At 51.3% G+C, this 21662-nt stretch overlaps 1 protein-coding gene across 2 annotated transcripts in view; it reads left to right on the top strand.

The window, feature by feature from the left end:
* The first annotated feature begins 286 nt into the window (after positions 1-286).
* The window catches only part of Pur-alpha (Purine-rich binding protein-alpha), a 152449-nt gene continuing 131073 nt past the window's right edge, over positions 287-21662 (top strand). The window contains exon 1 of one of the 2 annotated variants that reach the window (XM_069312350.1): positions 287-332. The gene's annotated coding sequence lies outside the window, so the exon portion shown is untranslated. Of the gene's footprint in view, positions 333-16742; positions 16876-21662 lie in introns of those variants that run through there. The other variant, XM_045767679.2, reaches the window with a different exon arrangement.

The following is a 21662-nucleotide window of genomic DNA, read 5'->3' as shown; positions in this document are numbered from 1 at the left end:
AAGTAACGTTTGTAGTAGGAAGTACAAATAACGTTTGAGGTTGTGAGGTGAAGAAACGTTTGAGGTAGTGAAGAGAGGCAACATTTGAAATAGAGTAAATGGGAGGGAGTGAGGGGTGGGGGAAGTAACGTTTGCAGTATTGGGAAGTAACGTTTGTGTTGAGTGGGGGCGTGGCGGGGCCAGTGGTCGCGCCCCTCACTCCCGGATACCCTCGTGGTCCTCGCGCCACCACCCGCTCCCGGATACCTGGCCGCCGGTGCTACTATATCTTGGGCAACGGCGAGCTGCGACCACAGTCCCGCTCCAGGTGCTCCGTCGGCTTCACGGTCCTGGTGTGTGTGTGTGTGTGTGCGTGCGTGCGTGCGTGTGTGTGCGTGCGTGCGGCTCCGGTTTGTGCATCGTGTGCTCCGCCCGCTGGTCAGGAAAGCCTAGTCGCGGGTGATGATGGTTTAGTGACGTGCGGTGAGATATGTGGAGTTAGTGTAATGCGTGGGTGAGGGCGTCACGAGTGTGCGTGCATGTCACATGGAGGCGGGCACGCAGGGCGTAGGTGGGGTGTAGTGGGGAGTACGCCGCTCCACCCCACCCATCAGTTCATTCATGCGCCACAAGCTAACGTGAAGACTCCCCCACCCAGGCTCGCTCTCCACCTCCTCCAGTGACTCCTCTTTACAACATTTGCAGCACCAGCAGCACCACCCTTCACGTGATGATTGTGCGGCGGTGACTCCGGTGTCAAGTGCTTCACCACCACAACTTTACAGTGACTTGTGAATTGTGTAGTTTTGTTTAAACAGCAGTGTCAAGTGTGTTTCCCGCGCACGAGAAGCCTCATTAGATAGGCATAGAAAGCCCGTTTTCCATGGTGTTATTACCTCGTCGTGTCACTCTTTGCCACCTCTTGTTGATCTCTGGCCCATGGCCAGCCTTGACATTTATATATATATATATATATATATATATATATATATATATATATATATATATATATAAAGTGATAAAGTGTGGTAATATAGTTATAAGTTTAGATTTAGGAAAGACTTGGGTAAATATATATATATATATATATATATATATATATATATATATATATATATATATATATATATATATATATATATATATATATATATATACCTTTACCAACAATGTACATTGCTGATGAAATTGTACCGGCGCCAAGTTTGGACGAGTTTGCGCCTGAATGTGTCGCCAAAAATTGAAAAAAAACGTGTGTGTGTGTGTGTGTGTGTGTGTGTGTGTGTGTGTGTGTGTGTGTGTGTGTGTGTGTGTGCGCGTGCGCGCGTGCGTGCGTGCGTGCGTGCGTGCGTGTGCGTGTGTGCGTGTAAGGTGTAATGTTGTGACGTCACGGATGTTGGTAAGGTGTGATGTATGAGAGTTGTGACGTCACGGATGTTGATGAGGTGAGAGCCGGGTGGCAAGGCCGTGCAGAACGTTGTGCGAGTGTGTGACTGGTCGCGGTATATCCGCCAGGCGAGGACAGCCCCGCTCACTAAGCTACACTTTTTATCACCACCCACCCACCTCACTTTCCTCCACCACACTTTACGGTTCCTGGTTGGATTTTGTCTGCTGCTTGACTTCGGGGAAGACCCGTAGTGTTACCAGTGTGTCTGCTGGCGGTTAAGGTAGTGGCTGCTCACACCCCCCACCTCGCTAGTTGTACTGTTATATATGGTGGTTAAGGTTGTGGCTCCTTCACTAGTTGTACTCACTGTTATATATGGGGGTTAAGGTTGTGGCTCCTTCACTAGTTGTACTCACTGTTATATATGGGGGTTAAGGTAGTGGCTCCTTCACTAGTTGTACTCACTGTTATATATGGTGGTTAAGGTTGTGGCTCCTTCACTAGTTGTACTCACTGTTATATATGGGGGTTAAGGTTGTGGCTCCTTCACTAGTTGTACTCACTGTTATATATGGGGGTTAAGGTTGTGGCTCCTTCACTAGTTGTACTCACTGTTATATATGGGGGTTAAGGTAGTGGCTCCTTCACTAGTTGTACTCACTGTTATATATGGGGGTTAAGGTTGTGGCTCCTTCACTAGTTATACTCACTGCTACGTATGCGCCTTGGTCACCGTCTTGAGGGTCATTAGTCATGGCGGAATGTCATACAACATTTCGTCGACTCAGAAGTTGGTTGGACGGGCGTTTTCTGTAATGAATTGTTGGGCATAAGTTACGATTTTGCCAGGCTAGGCTGTGTGTGTGTGTGTGTGTGTGTGTGTGTGCGCGCGCGCGTGTGTGTACTCACCTAGTTGTGCTTGCGGGGGTTGAGCTCTGGCTCTTTGGTCCCGCCTCTCAACTGTGAATCAACAGGTGTGTCTGTGCGCGTGTGTGTGTGTGTGTGTGTGTAGAGCGTATACCTACATTAGCGGAGAGGGCTGCGTGGCTTAGTAAGTTGGTGTGGGTGTGTAGCCTGCGGGGAAAGTGTGACGTTACTGGCCAGAATATAACAAAGTATGCGTATTGTGAATAGAAGGTGAAAGGGAGGCTTGTGAGTGTGTGTGGGATGAACTAGTGGTGTGGATGGCGTGCGGAGGTGGTGGAGAGAGAGAGAGCAGGCAGGGGTGGTGGAGGGGTGAGTGGGCGTATGGCTGCTGGGGATGGCAGACGCCTACACATGCTTCTATATGCTCCTGACGCCCTTCTCCTGCACCTCTCTCTCTCTCTCTGGCTCTTGTCCTCTCTCTCCTATATCTTACACCCCTCCCCACCCCCCCAAAGGTCTCCAGTCCCCTCCCATTTTCACATACTGTTTTGAACACATTTTATCCATTTATTTTTCTATCGCTGAATTTATATAATATATTAGCAAGGGTAAAATATTTAATGGTGAGTTGACTGAGCCAAAATTGTTGCGTATGTTGTATTGTAGGGTATTTATTAGTGAATGAGAGCGGGGCTGGTAATGACGTCATTGATGATGTCACCAGACCTGTTGCCCCACATACCTGGCTCTCTTCGCCTCGTGTGTTATCTCCCGCGCTCTATATTCTTCCCTCTCTTGGTCTCCTCTCTCTCTCTCTCTCTCTCTCTCTCTCTCTCTTGTGTGGTGTTTCTTGCTGTGTAGAGTCTCACGTGACGCTTCTCCTACCCGTCATGACAGAGGCGGGAGTTGTTGTGGTGTAGTGTAGTGTATGGCGGCCACCTCACAGCACCCCACCACCCTCACGGGCCACCTCACAGCCCTCCACCCCCCACACGGGCCACCTCACAGCCCCCCACCCCCCACACGGGCCACCTCACAGCCCCCCACCCCCCACACGGGCCACCTCACAGCCCTCCACCACCCACACGGGCCACCTCACAGCCCCCCACCACCCACACGGGCCACCTCACAGCCCCCCACCCCCCACACGGGCCACCTCACAGCCCCCCACCCCCCACACGGGCCACCTCACAGCCCCCCACCCCCCACACGGGCCACCTCACAGCCCCCCACCCCCCACACGGGCCACCTCACAGCCCCCCACCCCCCACACGGGCCACCTCACAGCCCCCCACCCCCCACACGGGCCACCTCACAGCCCCCCACCCCCCACACGGGCCACCTCACAGCCCCCCACCCCCCACACGGGCCACCTCACAGCCCCCCACCACCCACACGGGCCACCTCACAGCCCCCTACCCCCCACACGGGCCACCTCACAGCCCCCCACCCCCCACCCCCACGGGCCACCTCACAGCCCTCCACCACCCACACGGGCCACCTCACAGCCCCCCACCCCCCACACGGGCCACCTCACAGCCCTCCACCACCCACACGGGCCACCTCACAGCCCTCCACCACCCACACGGGCCACCTCACAGCCCCCCACCCCCCACACGGGCCACCTCACAGCCCCCCACCACCCCCCACACGGGCCACCTCACAGCCCCCACCACCCACACGGGCCACCTCACAGCCCCCCACCCCCCCACGGGCCACCTCACAGCCCCCCACCCCCCACACGGGCCACCTCACAGCCCCCCACCCCCCCACGGGCCACCTCACAGCCCCCCACCCCCCACACGGGCCACCTCACAGCCCCCCACCCCCCACACGGGCCACCTCACAGCCCCCCACCCCCCCCACGGGCCACCTCACAGCCCCCCACCCCCCCACGGGCCACATCACAGCCCCCCACCCCCCCCCCACGGGCCACCTCACAGCCCCCCACCACCCACACGGGCCACCTCACAGCCCCCCACCCCCCCCCACGGGCCACCTCACAGCCCCCCACCACCCACACGGGCCACCTCACAGCCCCCCACCACCCACACGGGCCACCTCACAGCCCCCCACCACCCACACGGGCCACCTCACAGCCCCCCACCACCCACACGGGCCACCTCACAGCCCCCCACACACCTCCAAGGGACCTCACAGATGCACCTCACCCCTACGACACATCACACCAACCTTCCCACATTCCATTTCCCAAGGGTATGTGCGTCTCCTGCTGGCCAGCACATCTCCACACCTACACACCCAGTGAATGTTTGATGGGGGGGGGGGTGAGTGTTAGGCGAGGGGGGGGGTGAGCGTATTTGGCGGGGGAAGTAGTGTGTGTATCTACTATTTGGTCCTGCAGAGTACAGCTATTAGCTCTTGGATCCCGCCTTTCTAACCAGTCTATTTGTCCTCTATTATGTCTACTACATATATTTCTCTCGAACACACACACACACACACACACACACACACACGCAGGCAGGCACACACTCCTGATGTCCTGATTCAGGCAGGAATGAAAGGGAAGGTACTCCACTGGATAAGGGAGCAACCTAAGCAACAGGACTCAGCGAGTCACTGTGAGGGGTGAGGCCTCGGCGTGGCGAGGAGCCACCAGTGGAGTCCCACAGGGATCAGTCCTTGGACCTATACTGTTTCTGATATACGTAAATGATCTCCCAGAAGGAATAGACTCGTTCCTCTCAATGTTTGCTGATGATGCAAAAATTATGAGGAGGATCAAGACAGAGGAAGATAGTATGAGGCTACAAGATGACCTAGACAAACTGAAGGAATTGTCCAACAAATGGCTACTAGAGTTCAACCCAAGTAAATGTAAGGCAATGAAACTAGGAGGAAATAGGAGGCCAGACAGCAACCTAACTTTGCACACTTTGCTAACATTCCCGGCACTACATTATTAGGAATGCAATACTTACACATTGATGGTATTATCTAGGAAGTCTGAGACGTTTTCTCATTCAATTATATAATGATGCGAAGTATGTGAAAAGAGTTTTGCTGGCAGTTTACATATAGTGGAGACTACTTCTGTAGATGGTTCAAGCTCCCAGAGGTACTTGTAGCCGAGTCTAAGCCTAGCAGGATGGTTATGGGGCGAGGTGTGTGTTCAGTGGGTGGGTGTAGTGAGTGGGTGTAGGTGCTGAGTGAATGGTGTGAGTGGGTGGGTTGGTGGGTATAGGTGCTGAGTGGAGTGGGTGGGTTGGTGGTTGTAGGTGCTGAGTGAATGACGTGAGTGGGTGGGTGTAGGTGCTGAGTGAATGATGTGAGTGGGTGGGTGTAGGTGCTGAGTGAATGGCGTGAGTGGGTGGGTGTAGTGGGTGTAGGTGTAGACGGGGGCCAACAAAAGGGTACAATAATTATATACTACTAGCATTATCATTGCAGGAGAGAGGGGGGGGGGCAGTGTGGAAGCAGAAGAGTGTGGTTGCTGTGGCCAGCATCGTGTTGCTACGGGTAACCAAGGTAACCAGGGATGTTGACGGGTGTTGCACCTCACAAACTCCTCCACTGCCAGAAAACACAGTCTCTATTGTGTTCAGTATATGTACATATGCCCTCATGAGCCCCGCGCCCCCGTGTTCCAACACGGGGGCGTTCAAGTTCAACTATGTTTATTGAGACAAGAAATACATCTCATAGGGATAGAGTTATCTTGAGATCTTGAGGTTATCTTGAGATGATTTCGGGGCTTTAGTGTCCCCGCGGCCCGGTCCTCGACCAGGCCTCCACCCCCAGGAAGCAGCCCGTGACAGCTGACTAACACCCAGGTACCTATTTTACTGCTAGGTAACAGGGGCATAGGGTGAAAGAAACTCTGCCCATTGTTTCTCGCCTGGGATCGAACCCAGGACCACAGGATCACAAGTCCAGCGTGCTGTCCGCTCGGCCGACCGGCTCCCTGGGCTTAGATTATTTCTACCCTCCACGGGGAGATTATTGTGTGTAATGACCTTTGGTATTGTGAGAGCAGCAGGCCTCACTGATAGAGTAGAGGTGGGTACTCTCCTAGATGTGCTTGCGGGGGTTGAGCTCTGGCTCTCTGGTCCCGGTGTACACCTCTGGGTGTCGTGTCGTGCCCTTATGGTCGTCTGGCGTGGTGCCCACAAAATGTTGTGTGATCAACTTGTGTAAAGCTGGAGAAGATGAAGGTTTCTCAGGGTCGACCAGACCACACACTAGAAGGTGAAGGGACGACGACGTCTCGGTCCGTCCTGGACCATTCTCAATCGACTTGAGAATGGTCCAGGACGGACCGAGACGTCGTCGTCCCTTCACCTTCTAGTGTGTGGTCTGGTCATCAGTATGGTGAAATACACCAGCCACGAGATGGTAGTGTTTAAAGTGATAAGGTCATTTTGGAGTAATTATCAGATGTGTGTGTGTGTGTGTGTAGGTCGTGTGTGTAGGTCGTGTGTGTGTGTGTGTGTGTGTGTGTGTGTGTGTGTGTGTGTGTGTGTGTGTGTGTGTGTGTGTGTGTGTGTGTGTGTGTAGGTCGTGTGTGTGTGTGTGTAGGTCGTGTGTGTGTGTAGGTCGTGTGTGTGTGTGTGTGTGTGTGTGTGTAGGTCGTGTGTGTGTGTGTGTGTGTGTGTGTGTGTAGGTCGTGTGTGTGTGTGTGTAGGTCGTGTGTGTGTGTGTGTAGGTCGTGTGTGTGTGTGTGTGTGTGTGTGTGTGTGTGTGTAGGTCGTGTGTGTAATGGGGTGTTACTGCCGTCCCTGAAGGTGGCCCTCTTGGGAAGGTAGGCGCGGCAGAGAGCGCCAGGTAGCCTGCTACTTCACTAGCTGTGGAGTGTGAACTACACTGGTGATTGTAGCGGAGAAGCATGGTGTGTTGGGCCTGGTGGTGGTGGTGGTAGTCGCCAAGTAGCAGTAACGGCAAGTCTCGTCAACAAGACGGAAGGAATTTGTTCAGCCGTGCCAGCTAATGTTGTTTCTGTTTGCCGCTGAAGCTGGAGAGGGCGGTGTATGTGGTGATGGTGGTATGAGTGCTGGTCGGGGACATATTGTCTGGGAGAGTACCTGTGTGGGGTGTCGAGGAGGACCTTAGCTACTGGTACAGGAGCGGTACATGAGCTTGGTGATAATTAGTGGGGAATGCTTGAGGTGGTGGAAAGTGTTGGCGGTAGGTGGCGTGCGCGAGCTCTCCCATGGCGGATCTTGGAGCCAACTAGCAAGGTCGGGCATGATTCACAGTGGCGAGTTGGTGGTAAAGAGGCCATAGCAGTAGTGGGTGTGTGATGCCCAGCTATAAAAGCGTGTGACGTCAAAGTGACGTAGTGAGGAGGCCTGTTGCAGGCCAGACGCCCCTAATGTCCATGGGAAGGGGTGGCACTGGCACGGGCCACTTGTGGGTGGTGCCACAGCCTGGCCCTCACTCTCCTGCTCTTCCTGCACCTTCTCCACTACCGTGCGCCTCACAGCTACTCATAACTAGGCGGCTCTGTCGTAGCTGGTAGCGGTGGTCACCGGTGTAGCTGTGTCCCGTGATCAGTGACTCTGTGCTTGTATTATCAGTGAACGTTAACCTGCGGGTCACATTACCAGCTGGGGAGAGGCTGGTAAACACCAGTTTTGCAAGCGTTTCAGTTTGGGAGAAAGGCTGGGTGTAAAGGTGAATTTAAATAGTTTAAAGACAAGCTACAAAAGGAAGAGTGACTCATTGTGAGAGTGGGAGGTGTGTGTGGAGAGGCTGGAAGTCCCCAGACATGGTGATGGGGCAGCAGCCACTACTCCAGCAGCAGGTGGCATTGCTGGCCAACACACCCCCCATGTGTCTTAAGTCATGTGTGGCTACAACCACCTTCCTTCCCTTCCTGTCTTGCCTTTATTTGTAATCTCTGGCCCCCAGTCTGCGCCTCCTCCAGTCACCCCCGTGCTCCACTGCTCTACCACAACATTGTCATGTGTGCACAGTGTTCTTGGCAAAGTGTAATAGAAAACCAACAGCATTTTTGTAAATATGAAACATGAATATCAATTAGTTTATTGTTGTAATAAACGTTGAAAATGACATCCATTTACCTCAATACATTTTGGAAGGCGTTCAACGCAAGATCTTCCAACACTTCTGAGCATATCTGCGAGTGCTGCAACACCCCACTACCCCCCCCCCTCCCTGGGTCTTTACCCTTTACACCCTTTCCCACTTCACCCCACCTCCCCCTAGCCCCCCCTCATCCCTATCACCCCTCCTCCCCTTTGATTTCCTCTTCACCCCCTCTAATTCCTTCTTGCCCCCCTCTGCTCTCCTCTTGTCCCTCCTTGCCCCCTTCTCTCCTCTTCCCCCCTCCTCTCCTCTTCCCCCCTCCTCTCCTCTTCCCCCCTCCTCTCCTCTTCCCCCCTCCTCTCCTCTTCCCCCCTCCTCTCCTCTTCCCCCCTCCTCTCCTCTTGCCCCCACTCTGCTCCCCCCTTGCCCCCACTCTGCTCCCCCATTGCCCCCCTCTGCTTCCCCTCATCCCCCTCTTCTCCCCCTTCTAGACAATGTATTATTAAGCATCATTGAAACAACTGTGTGGCGGCTTCCCAGAAATTCTATTACTGTATCACTAAAACCTTTATGGGAATCCTACCAAGCATTTCACACGTGACACCATGAAAACCTTCTGGGGGGGGGGGGTATAAGTTCTAATATTTCTTAAAGAATTAAACGTAGGCCTACCCCGATTAACCTATGTCTGCCCCGTACCCCAGACCATTCCCCCTGCCAAGTAGGGTGAGGATATCCTCAAGTGTTTGGTCTCAAACTTCGGACAGACACAGATAATCTCTCTGATAATATAGGTATGTGTCATTGTATAGATTTTCCTTTACATTGACATGTGTGATATAAATGTTACTGAGATATTTAGGTAAATGTTAGTGTATTGTTTGAGGGGGGGGGGGGTGAGGCGTGACTGTCAGGAGGGGGGGGGGTGAGGCGTGATTGTGTCAGGAGGGGTGAGGGGGCGTGAATCCCCAGACACCCCCCCCCCTCTCAATCCATGTGCTGAGTCATGGTACTGTGTCTCCACACCTCAACTGTGACGGTGTCACTCACCGTAACTCTTCCCTCCCACTCTTATCATGCCTTCAGTCCCACCGTGTACACCCCCCCCCCCCCCACCATATAACACAGACTCTATACTCAGTTTCAAACGTAGATTTAATACAGCCCAATAGGTTTAGTAATTTCTAGACGGGTTGAGAGGCGGGACCAAAGAGCCGAAGCTCAGCCCCGGCCAGCACCACCAGGTGAGTCCCTACACCACCGGACCTCCTTAATAAACACATTATTGTATATATCAGAATCTTGACCAAGTCTCATATATATTATTGTTGTTATTTTTAGCCTCGTCCTCTGTTTACTGTTACCTAGCAGTAAAATAGGTACCTGGGTGTTAGTCGGCTGTCACGGGCTGCTTCCTGGGGGTGGAGGCCTGGTCGAGGACCGGGCCGCGGGGACACTAAAGCTCCGAAATCATCTCAAGATAACCTCTCCCATTACTCCCACTCCTTCCCTCCTCTCCCATCCCCCTCCTTCCATCTTCCTCCATCAGTCTAGCTGTCCCCACAGAAAACGTCTATATTTGAACGGTTTACATATATGAAAGACGTTTAATTCTGGAGCACATGACAAGGTAGGATACCAGAGGTGACGCGCGTCAGTGTTGACGTATATTATCCTGCCCTGGGGTGTAGTATATAGTATATGTATACTGTAGTGTAGTATAGTATATACGAGTGTATACACCAGTGAGTAGGTTGCCTATATAGAGGAGGGAGTTTGGTTGTATATAGATGGGAGCGGACTTGTATAGGCTACTAGGCCTTCCACAGTCTTCTCTCTTCTTCTCTTCTCTCTATCTCCCCCTCTTGTCTATTCCTCTTCTCTGCCTCCTCCTCCTCCTCCTCCTCTCTCTCTGCACTCTTGAATAGTATTCACACAACCCCGTCCCCCCCCCTCAGACAGAAACACACACACACACACACAGCCCAATAGGCTCAGGAATCTGTACACCTGTTGATTGACGGTTGAAAGGCGGGACCAAAGAGCCAGAGCTCAACCCCCGCAAACTCAACTAGGTGAGTACACGCAGACAGGAAGGAAGAGAGAGAGAGGAAAGAAGGGGAAGATAATTGAGCCAGAAGTCGAGGAAGTTGTGTGTGCGCGCGCACACATACACCCACACACATGCACACATGTATACACACACACACACACACACACACACACACACACACACACACACACACACACATGTATACACACACACACACACACACACACACACACACACACACACACACACACACACACACACACACACACACACACACTGACTGATCAAGCAGGTTGTTTATACTACGCCAAAGCGTGACAGTAAGCGTACCGTGCGGTCACGAAACATTACCAGACCATACATAATGTTCCCATCCCATGATTGTGGTTAAAGACGGTGGCTGTGGAGAAAATAAATGTGGTTGGTCACGTTTTATCTGCATTATTTTGTCATGGTGGTTGGGGGGGCAAGGTGATGGGGGGGGGGAGGGGGGCCCTGGGGGGGACGTGGTGATGGGGGGGGGAGGGGGGCCCGGGGGGGGACGTGGTGTTGGGGGCGGGACCTGACGGCCACAGTCAATATGACGTCATCCTAAATCCAAGGATTCAGGATGTTCTCGTGTGGATTACTCACGCATTTCGGGGAAGTGTGTGTGTGTGTGTGTGTGTGTGTGGACCGTTGGTTGTGGAGTGTGCGTAAATTGGCGCACGCTTCTTACTCGTCTGGTGAACCCTGTCTGCGTGTACCCGCAGCCACGTCTGCCCTACACCACCACACACTAGTCGGCCAGGTCTGCCCTACACCCCCACACACTGGTGGGCCAGGTCTGCCCTACACCCCCACACACTGCTCACCTAACGCAGTCTCGACTAACTAGTGATGTAGAAGGTGTTAATGTACAGGTCTAAGCCCCGCGTGAAGACCAGAGAAGATAAGAAAAAACACGAATCAAGTTGAAACAAACCTAAAATATTTATTTATTCCATGAAAAATGCCAAGCAAAAACCAGTTGGCAGTTGATGTTTAAGGTTGATAGAACAACCTGATCACACAAGAGGTTTGAGCGCTAAAACAGTCAAGTTAGACAACCAAAATGACTTGTTTGTGAAGGTACCAAACTTCGTGTGGCATCTCAGACGTCACACGAACCCCACTTAGATGAAGAAGTATGTATGAAGAGTAGGAAGTACTCTCTGTCTCTCTCTCTCTTTGAAGTAGCCAGAAACATGCAGTTCGCCCCCACAACAACACTCCTCCAATTCTATTTTCATCAACAATTACAAGAAACAAAAAGTGTTAATGATAGTTATGGAGGTTGAAATTGAAATTGAAATAAGTTTATTGAGGTAAAATACACACAAAGGGATGAGGTAGCTCAAGCTATTCTCACCCCGTTCAGTACATCGTGTTAATATATACATAGACACACATCACAAACAATAAACATATTACCAAACATTCTGAGAGGTAAACATATACATTTCCTCCTTCACAAGTAGTATGTTATCAGACGTACACACACATACTTTTATGACCTAGGTATATGGAGGTGTGGTGGTAGATGACCTCCGCGACGCAACACGGCCACCTCACTAACACGACAACAAAGATACAAGACCTCATAGACCAGAAGTACTAAGACCACCCAGTATAACACTCTAGGAAAGGCTGCTAATAAGAATGATTACAAGACACATGGGGTACCTGCTTGATAGGGGATGTGGGAGTTGTACTCTCCAAACCTGGCCCTAGCCAGGCTTGACCTCACAACACCTGGTCAACACTGGCAGTCTAGGGCCAGGCTTGACCTCACAACACCTGGCCAACACTGGCAGTCTAGGGCCAGGCTTGACCTCACAACACCTGGTCAACACTGGCAGTCTAGGGCCAGGCTTGACCTCACAACACCTGGTCAACACTGGCAGTCTAGGGCCAGGCTTGACCTCACAACACCTGGTCAACACTGGCAGTCTAGGGCCAGGCTTGACCTCACAACACCTGGTCAACACTGGCAGTCTAGGGCCAGGCTTGACCTCACAACACCTGGTCAACACTGGCAGTCTAGGGCCAGGCTTGACCTCACAACACCTGGTCAACACTGGCAGTCTAGGGCCAGGCTTGACCTCACAACACCTGGCCAACACTGGCAGTCTAGGGCCAGGCTTGACCTCACAACACCTGGTCAACACTGGCAGTCTAGGGCCAGGCTTGACCTCACAACACCTAGTCAACAGTTGCCAGTGTCCAACACCGGGAGCGTGACACTCCTCCCTCCTACATTCTCTGCACCACTGTGACATGGACTTAACGTACCTGGGGAAACAACCTTAAGTTACTATGTAATTACACTGTAAGACATTCTTCACGAAAGCTGTTGATAAATGTCAGGCACCTCCTTGTTCATCCTCTTTTATCTTTATTTATATTTTTTTATTTAACTTTTATTTATTATCTTTCTTTCTCTATTGTTCTCTTTTTTTCTTTAACTCTCTCTATATCGCTCCTTATATTTCTTTGTCTTTCTCTCTTTAATCTCTCTATCTATCTTTGTCTTTATCTCTCTCTCTCTCTCTTATTTATTTATTTATTTACATATCATTTTCCGTCTTCTCACTCCCTCTCCTGTCTTCCCACCTTCCTCCTCTACCCCACCTCCCTCTTCTCAATTACCCTGTGGCGTGTATGTGTGGAGGAGTTTTGAAGGCAATGCGTCGTGCAGTGAGTGCTTGGAAGAGAAGTGTCAGACACAACAGGTCGGTACCTTCTCTGAGAAGATAGTGGGAGTACTGGCAGTAAACCTCTACATTTATCACCCTCTGGCCAGTATTGGTGCAAAATGTGTGTACATTTAGGTCCACCTTACACTGGTGGTAAATTCCATGGTAAGTGTTGGTGGGGTCCGTTACCAGGAGCAACTGGGTGTGCTGGGGTCGACGAGAGAATGTGATCGTGGCTTGTGAGAGTGTTGTACCTGTTGTTCTGGGAGGAACGTGTTAGATCATGGCTGTCCTCCCACATCCTTCTTCCTGGGGGAAACCCTGAGAACCTTGGTAAGCAAGATTAGGTGAGGCTGCTGCTGCTGCCTCTTGCGGCGCCTCGTGGCCGGCGCGCGCGTGTTCTCCCATGAACTGCGTGTGTTTGTGTGTGTGTGTTTGTGTGTGTGTGTGTGGTTGTGAGGGAGAGAGGGAGGAAGGAAGGTGCAGGGTTCATTGCGACGGCAGAAGCGCTAGGCATGCCAGATATGTTGCCTCAAGGATCCAGGATGTGCCTGGCTCCTCTCACCTGGTCTACTGCTTGCTGCTCTTGTCTGGTTATAATACTCAAGTCACACCTCTGCAACTTGTCTTACATGCTCTCACAAGTCAAGCCTGGCCTAGAGCCGGGCTTGGGGAGTAGAAGAACTCCCAGAACCCCATCAACCAGGTATCAACCAGCCCGTGCCAACTCTTGCGTGGCTAAATCTTCAGCAATCAATCATGCATCTTGTCCCTACTACACTACACCCACCTCCTTGTCATTTCACTGTTGTTCCCAGTATGTATTATGTTGCATTTATGAGCATTAATGCTCATTTGCAATTGGTCAGACCAATATACTGAAGGTGTTGAAGTTGGCTTGTGGTCTCGGTCGCACTGTTGGGTGTGTTACCTGGTTGATACCTGGTTGATAGGGTTCTGGGAGTTGTTCTACTCCCCCAAGCCCGGCCCGAGGCCAGGCTTGACTTGTGAGAGTTTGGTCCACCAGGCTGTTGCTTGGAGCGGCCCGCAGGCCCACATATACCTGGATGATGGGGTTCTGGGAGTTGTTCTACTGCCCAAGCCCGGTCCGAGGCCAGGCTTGACTTGTGAGAGTTTGGTCCACCAGGCTGTTGCTTGGAGCGGCCCGCAGGCCCACATATACCTGGTTGATGGGGTTCTGGGAGTTGTTCTACTCCCCAAGCCCGGTCCGAGGCCAGGCTTGACTTGTGAGAGTTTGGTCCACCAGGCTGTTGCTTGGAGCGGCCCGCAGGCCCACATATACCTGGATGATGGGGTTCTGGGAGTTGTTCTACTGCCCAAGCCCGGTCCGAGGCCAGGCTTGACTTGTTAGAGTTTGGTCCACCAGGCTGTTGCTTGGAGCGGCCCGCAGGCCCACATATACCTGGATGATGGGGTTCTGGGAGTTGTTCTACTCCCCAAGCCCGGCCCGAGGCCAGGCTTGACTTGTGAGAGTTTGGTCCACCAGGCTGTTGCTTGGAGCGGCCCGCAGGCCCACATATACCTGGTTGATGGGGTTCTGGGAGTTGTTCTACTCCCCAAGCCCGGCCCGAGGCCAGGCTTGACTTGTGAGAGTTTGGTCCACCAGGCTGTTGCTTGGAGCGGCCCGCAGGCCCACATATACCTGGTTGATGGGGTTCTGGGAGTTGTTCTACTCCCCAAGCCCGGCCCGAGGCCAGGCTTGACTTGTGAGAGTTTGGTCCACCAGGCTGTTGCTTGGAGCGGCCCGCAGGCCCACATATACCTGGTTGATGGGGTTCTGGGAGTTGTTCTACTCCCCAAGCCCGGCCCGAGGCCAGGCTTGACTTGTGAGAGTTTGGTCCACCAGGCTGTTGCTTGGAGCGGCCCGCAGGCCCACATACCCACCACAGCCCGGTTGGTCCGGCACTCCTTGGTGGAATAAATCTAGTTTCCTCTTGAAGATGTGTAACTCCTGTCTCTAACTTTAGTACCATCGGCAAATATTGGTACGGTAAAGCATAGCCCTTTACTGTTGTGTATGTGTTGACCAGACCTGGTGCCAAGACTGAGTCCTGGGGCACTTTGACTTGTTTGCCTCCAGATAACCAATTCATCTCTGGGGGGGGGGAGGGGGTGACAACGTCGTCTGGTTGTCCAAACTACCAACTAGGCCTGGTCAAGGACGTTGATGGTGATCTGAGACCCACCACAAGCTAGTAGGAGATCTACAGAGAGTGCAAGCTGTGTGTGTGTGTGTGTGTGTGTGTGTGTGTGTGTGTGTGTGTGTGTGTGTGTGTGTGTGTAATTACCTAAGTGTAGTTACAGGATGAGAGCTACGCTCGTGGTGTCCCGTCTTCCCAGCACTCTTTGTCATATAACGCTCTGAAACTACTGACGGTCTTGGCCTCCACCACCTTCTCACCTAACTTGTTCCAACCGTCTACCACTCTGTTTGCGAACGTGAATTTTCTTATATTTCTTCCGGATCTGTGTTTAGCTAGTTAAAATCTATGACCTCTTGTTCTTGAAGTTCCAAGTATCAGAACAAGAGGGTGTGTGTGTGTGTGTGTGTGTGTGTGTGTGTGTGTGTGTGTGTGTGTGTGTGTGTGTGTGTGTGTGTGTGTGTGTGTACTGTCCATAAGAGACAAACATGGAAGTTGTGACCAGGATTATGGGTAATAACGTCATCCCGGATAAAAGACAAGGACAGTTGGTGACGATTAGTGATGTAGTTGGGTGTAAGCTGTAGTGACGTGAGGTATGCGAAGAGTTTGGGCGGCAAGTTTTACATTTGGTCCCATTTACACCACCAGGTGATGTAAACTGCACGAGGCTCTTGTATACTTTACGCATGCGCACCGCTCACCTACATTTGTTTATAGTGGGTGTTGACCAGCTTCAACGGTTGTGACTAGTTAATAGTATGTTATGAAGGTTGTAGAGGGCCTAGTAACAGGTCCCACCAGGTCTTGTAGCAACCGTCAGGGAAGTTGTAGTTATAGATTCAGCTACTCGCAACAAGTTCCAAGTAGCACGGGCTATGGTGAGCCCGTAGTGGACTTACCTGGCACAGGAGCGGTGCTGTGTCTGATGTGCCAGTGAAGGTGGAGGCCGCAGACTATAGTACATTCAGAGGGACACTAACCTCATCTTCCTCCACCTCATCTTCCACCACCTCATCTTCCACCAGCACATACTCATGTTGGGTCACTGCCTCTGCCTCCTCGTACGAGAGGAATAGAATACCTGGTTGATAAAGTGCACCAAGTTATTGTACCACACATGTTGACCACACATTTATACAATGGTAAACAGCATATATACTTGTATCCTCCGTGGACAGGCTTAGACATCTGTTTCTTAGATATCTTATACAACAAGTTATTGAGTACTCAACCACAGAAGGTAACGGAAGTGCTTTTACGATGCTAATCAGTATACAGTGCCTCCCTTTACTGCCTCTCTGGCCCCGTTTAAAGCATCACCAGCAGTACTGAGAGCCACGGCACTTTCCTTCACTGGACCAACCAAACTCTCGCTGTTTCCCTCTGTTCGATTGGCCATTATCGATCGTGTGTTGTATGTGGCAGTTTTCCCCATGATTCATTGAGAGAGTCTTTAAATGGCGCGCCTTAGGTGCCACGTGGTTAGTGACGTGTTGGTGATGTCATGGTGGGAGGAGTGACTAAGAGTGTGCCTCAAGTGACGTAGTCTCACCAGAGATAGGGAGTGGTGGTGGGGGGGTGCGGCGGGGCAGTGTTCACTGGCCACCAGTTGTGAGCTGGATACATTGTGTTGTCGTCAGTGGGGCAGTGTGGAGCACCACAGGCACCAGTTTGTGGTAGTGCCTCGACACGGTAATGTGGCATCACATTCATTCACCCACACACGCCAAGTGTTCTCTGGCACTGTGCCACGGTCATCCGCCAACCCCCCGCGCGGTGACGTTTCTTCACCCGCAGCTTCTGGCGGGTGCTGGCCCGCTCGAACCGCTCGTGCGACTGACGTACCAACAATTAGTGCAAGTTGAAAAGCCCGGGCCAGCGGACCAAGTGAACGATGCGTCCGCACGCGCGCAAGAACAAAGTGTGCGAAGAACTCGACCATTCGTACCCTGGGAATTGTGCTTGCCAGTGAGTTTACTTTGTTGGAGGTTCTCTCGTACAGGGCCATGGAGTTGTTCGTATTGTGTTGAACCACGAGTGACAGGTAAGAGGTTTAGGGATGTGTTGGTGGATCAGGGATGTGTTGGTAGTGTCCGGGAGTGTGTTGGTGGATCAGGGATACGTTGGTAGTGTCCGGAAGTGTGTTGTGGATCAGGGATGTGTTGGTAGTGTCCGGGAGTGTGTTGGTGGATCAGGGATACGTTGGTAGTGTTCGGGAGTGTGTTGATGGATGTGTTGACAGTGTCCGGGAGTGTGTTGGTAGTGTCCGGGAGTGTGTTGTGGATCAGGGATGTGTTGGCAGTGTGTTGGTGGATCAGGCATGTGTTGGTAGTGTCCGGAAGTGTGTTGTGGATCAGGGATACGTTGGTAGTGTTCGGGAGTGTGTTGATGGATGTGTTGACAGTGTCCGGGAGTGTGTTGATGGATCAGGGATGTGTTGACAGTGTTCGGAAGTGTGTTGGTGGATCAGGGATGTGTTGGCAGTGTCTGGAAGTGTGTTGGTGGATCAGGGATGTGTTGGCAGTGTCTGGAAGTGTGTTGGTGGATCAGGGATGTGTTGGCAGTGTCCGGGAGTGTGTTGGTGGAACAGGGATGTGTTGGCAGTGTCCGGTAGTGTGTTGGTGGATCAGGGATGTGTTGGTAGTGTCTGGGAGTGTGTTGGTGGATTAGTGATGTGTTGGCAGTGTCTGGAAGTGTGTTGGTGGAACAGGGATGTGTCGGTAGTGTTCGGAAGTGTGTTGGTGGATCCGGGATGTGTTGGTAGTGTCCGGGAGTGTGTTCAGGGATGTGTTGGTAGTGTCCGGGAGTGTGTTGGTGGATCAGGGATGTGTTGGCAGTGTCTGGAAGTGTGTTGGTGGAACAGGGATGTGTCGGTAGTGTGTTGGTGGATCCGGGATGTGTTGGTAGTGTCCGGGAGTGTGTTGGTGGATTAGTGATGTGTTGGCAGTGGCCGGGAGTGTGTTCAGGGATGTGTTGGTAGTGTCCGGAAGTGTGTTGGTGGATCAGGGATGTGTCGGTAGTGTTCGGAAGTGTGTTGGTGGATCAGGGATGTGTTGGTAGTGTCCGGGAGTGTGTTGGTGGATCAGGGATGTGTTGGTAGTGTCCGGGAGTGTGTTGGTGGATCAGGGATGTGTTGGTAGTGTCCGGGAGTGTGTTGGTGGATCAGGGATGTGTTGACAGTGTCCGGAAGTGTCATGGTGGATCAGGGATGTGTTGGGAGTGTCCGGAAGTGTGTTGGTGGATCCGGGATGTGTTGGTAGTGTCCGGGAGTGTGTTGGTGGATTAGTGATGTGTTGGCAGTGGCCGGGAGTGTTAAGGGATGTATTGGTAGTGTCCGGAAGTGTGTTGGTGGATCAGGGATGTGTCGGTAGTGTTCGGAAGTGTGTTGGTGGATCAGGGATGTGTTGGTAGTGTCCGGAAGTGTCATGGTGGATCAGGGATGTGTTGGTGGTAGTTGGAACTTAGGGTGACATTTAGGTACAGAAAGGAGTTGTGGAACTTGTGTCTTGAGTCACTAGTTATAGGTACTGCCTGCCAGAAGGTTGTTGTTGTTAATGATTCGCTACCTGGAACAAAGTTGCAAGTAGCACGGGCTATGGTGAGCCCGTAGATATGGCAGAAGGAAGTGTAGGGCGCTTACCAATGGGTAAGTGAGGTAAGCTCATCCCCATACCTACCTAGCCCCTTGGGCGGAATGGTAGAGCGACGGTCTCGGTTCATGCAGGTCGGCGTTCAATCCCCGACCGTCCAAGTGGTTGGCCACCATTCCTTTCCCCCGTCACATCCTAATTTCTTATCCTGATCCCTTCCGTGATCTTAAAGATGTGGAGGAGACATCTCCCGTCACGCAGGGTGCAGTCGCACCTCCACAGATCTCCAGTATCATCTATTGATACTGGTAATGGCTCAAAAGGGCCACCACTTAACGGGCTATTCATGCCCGTGCCACCTTTTGGGTGGCTTAATCTTCATCAATCATCCATCCTCTTCTTTCAGTGCATTTCCTTACACTTCTTAGGTTGGTTTGTTTCCAGCTCCCACAAATAATAGTCTTATTCCAAGGTCAACACAGTGATTTAAGATACAAATAGGATCCGGTATAGATACATAGATACAATACAGGGTAGATACAAAGGGAGCCGGTCGGCCGAACGGACAGCACGCTGGACTTGTGATCGTGTGGTCCTGGGTTCGATCCCAGGCGCCGGCGAGAAACATTGGGCAGTTTCTTTCACCCTATGTCCTTGTTACCTAGCAGTAAAATAGGTACCTGGGTGTTAGTCAGCTGTCACGGGCTGCTTCCTGGGGGTGGAGGCTTGGTCGAGGACCGGGCCGCGGGGACACTAAAAAGCCCCGAAATCATCTCAAGATAACCTCAAGATCTTGTTCAAGGAGGTTATGATGATACAATGTAAGGTGCGCGGGAATTTGAGACGTTCTTGCCGACTATCATTGTAAATGTTTACTCATTATTATATAGTTACGTCATTAATAATGTGCTCCATGCCTTTACTGTTAATACTACAATGTATTTATCTTGTGACCGTAATGATTTGCCTTTAGTTTTAAAGCAATTGTTTAGAGTGATATTAGACATTCCAAATAAAAAAAATGGAATCAAATGATGAAGCCTCTAATGATCAAGTCTTTAATATTCGTATTGAATCGCCTCTTGTTCATTCTTTTTCAAGACTGAATCATTTTTTATACTCGGACGCTGTCTAATTACGCAGCTTCTGTTTCCAAGTACGGCGATCAAAATTGACAGCAGAAGTGCGGTCAAGGTCGTGCTTGTAAGTTACACGGACCGCGACTTCTCGGGTCAGAACTTTAAACGATCTGCCAATAAAAGCCAACAATATTGTTGACCAGACCACACACTTGAAGGTGAAGGGACGACGACGTTTCGGTCCGTCCTGGACCATTCTCAAGTCACAATCGACTTGAGAATGGTCCAGGACGGACCGAAACGTCGTCGTCCCTTCACCTTCTAGTGTGTGGTCTGGTCAGCATACTTTAGCCACGTTATTGTGACTCCTCGCCTCCAACAATATTGTGTTGACAGTGTTTACAGCCTAAGTGCACTGCGTACCTGGGTTCAGTTCCCGAGCCACATCCAGGTATCCTCCTGGGGCCAGATTCACGAAAACACTTATGCAAGCACTTACGAACCTGTAGATCTTTTCTCAATCTTTGGCGGCTTTGTTTACAATTATTAAACAGTTAATGAGCTCCGAAACACCAAGAGACCACATTCAACTATTGTTATAACAATAACAACAGTTGAATGGGAAGTTTTCATGTTTGTAAACTGTTTAATAAATGTAACCAAAGCCGTCAAAGATTGAGGAAAGATGTACACGCTCGTAAGTGCTTGCGTAAGTGCTTTCGTGAATCTGGCACTTGCTCTTCTTCTACTCGCTGTCATTCGTCAAGTGCTTGCCACTTATGTTTGTTTTATGTACGAATTATTTTTTATTTGATAGCAATAAAATTCCTGTGGCGTTCGTTAGACCACTTTACTGAGGTGCTTAAGTCTGTTAAGTAATCTCTAATGTGTCGCTCTCTTGATGTTGTAACTTTACTTTTCGTTCATTGCCATTGGTAAATATAGGTACTGTACAGACGAAGCTGTTATCGATAACATTTATATAAATCAAGAACAAATCTGATTTGAAAACATCCATGTGGCACTTTACTTCTGGCGCTTATATTATCTAAAGCTTTTCCACACAACCACACTCACTCTTGTGGTAATGAAGTGTGTCCAGCAGCTGGACACTCTCATAAGTGTTGTCCAGCAGCTGGACACCCTCATGAGTGTTGTCCAGCAGCTGGACACCCTCATAAGTGTTGTCCAGCAGCTGGACACCCTCATAAGTGTTGTCCAGCAGCTGGACACCCTCATGAGTGTTGTCCAGCAGCTGGACACTCTCATAAGTGTTGTCTAGCAGCTGGACACCCTCATAAGTGTTGTCCAGCAGCTGGACACTCTCATAAGTGTTGTCCAGCAGCTGGACACTCTCATAAGTGTTGTCCAGCAGCTGGACACCCTCATGAGTGTTGTCCAGCAGCTGGACACCCTCATAAGTATTGTCCAGCAGCTGGACACTCTCATAAGTGTTGTCCAGCAGCTGGACACCCTCATAAGTGTTGTCTAGCAGCTGGACACCCTCATAAGTGTTGTCAAGCAGCTGGACACCCTCATAAGTGTTGTCTAGCAGCTGGACACCCTCATAAGTGTTGTCTAGCAGCTGGACACCCTCATAAGTGTTGTCAAGCAGCTGGACACCCTCATAAGTGTTGTCCAGCAGCTGGACACCCTCATAAGTGTTGTCCAGCAGCTGGACACCCTCATAAGTATTGTCAAGCAGCTGGACACCCTCATAAGTATTGTCAAGCAGTATCCTCCCCGCGATAGCAGCCACATAGTAAGGACTGATAGATTAAATGCTCAGCACACAGGTTATCTTGAGGTT

The sequence above is a fragment of the Procambarus clarkii genome, chromosome 72 (genome assembly GCF_040958095.1).
Source record: "Procambarus clarkii isolate CNS0578487 chromosome 72, FALCON_Pclarkii_2.0, whole genome shotgun sequence".
Taxonomy (NCBI): domain Eukaryota; kingdom Metazoa; phylum Arthropoda; class Malacostraca; order Decapoda; family Cambaridae; genus Procambarus; species Procambarus clarkii.
This window is presented reverse-complemented; position numbering and strand designations above follow the sequence as displayed.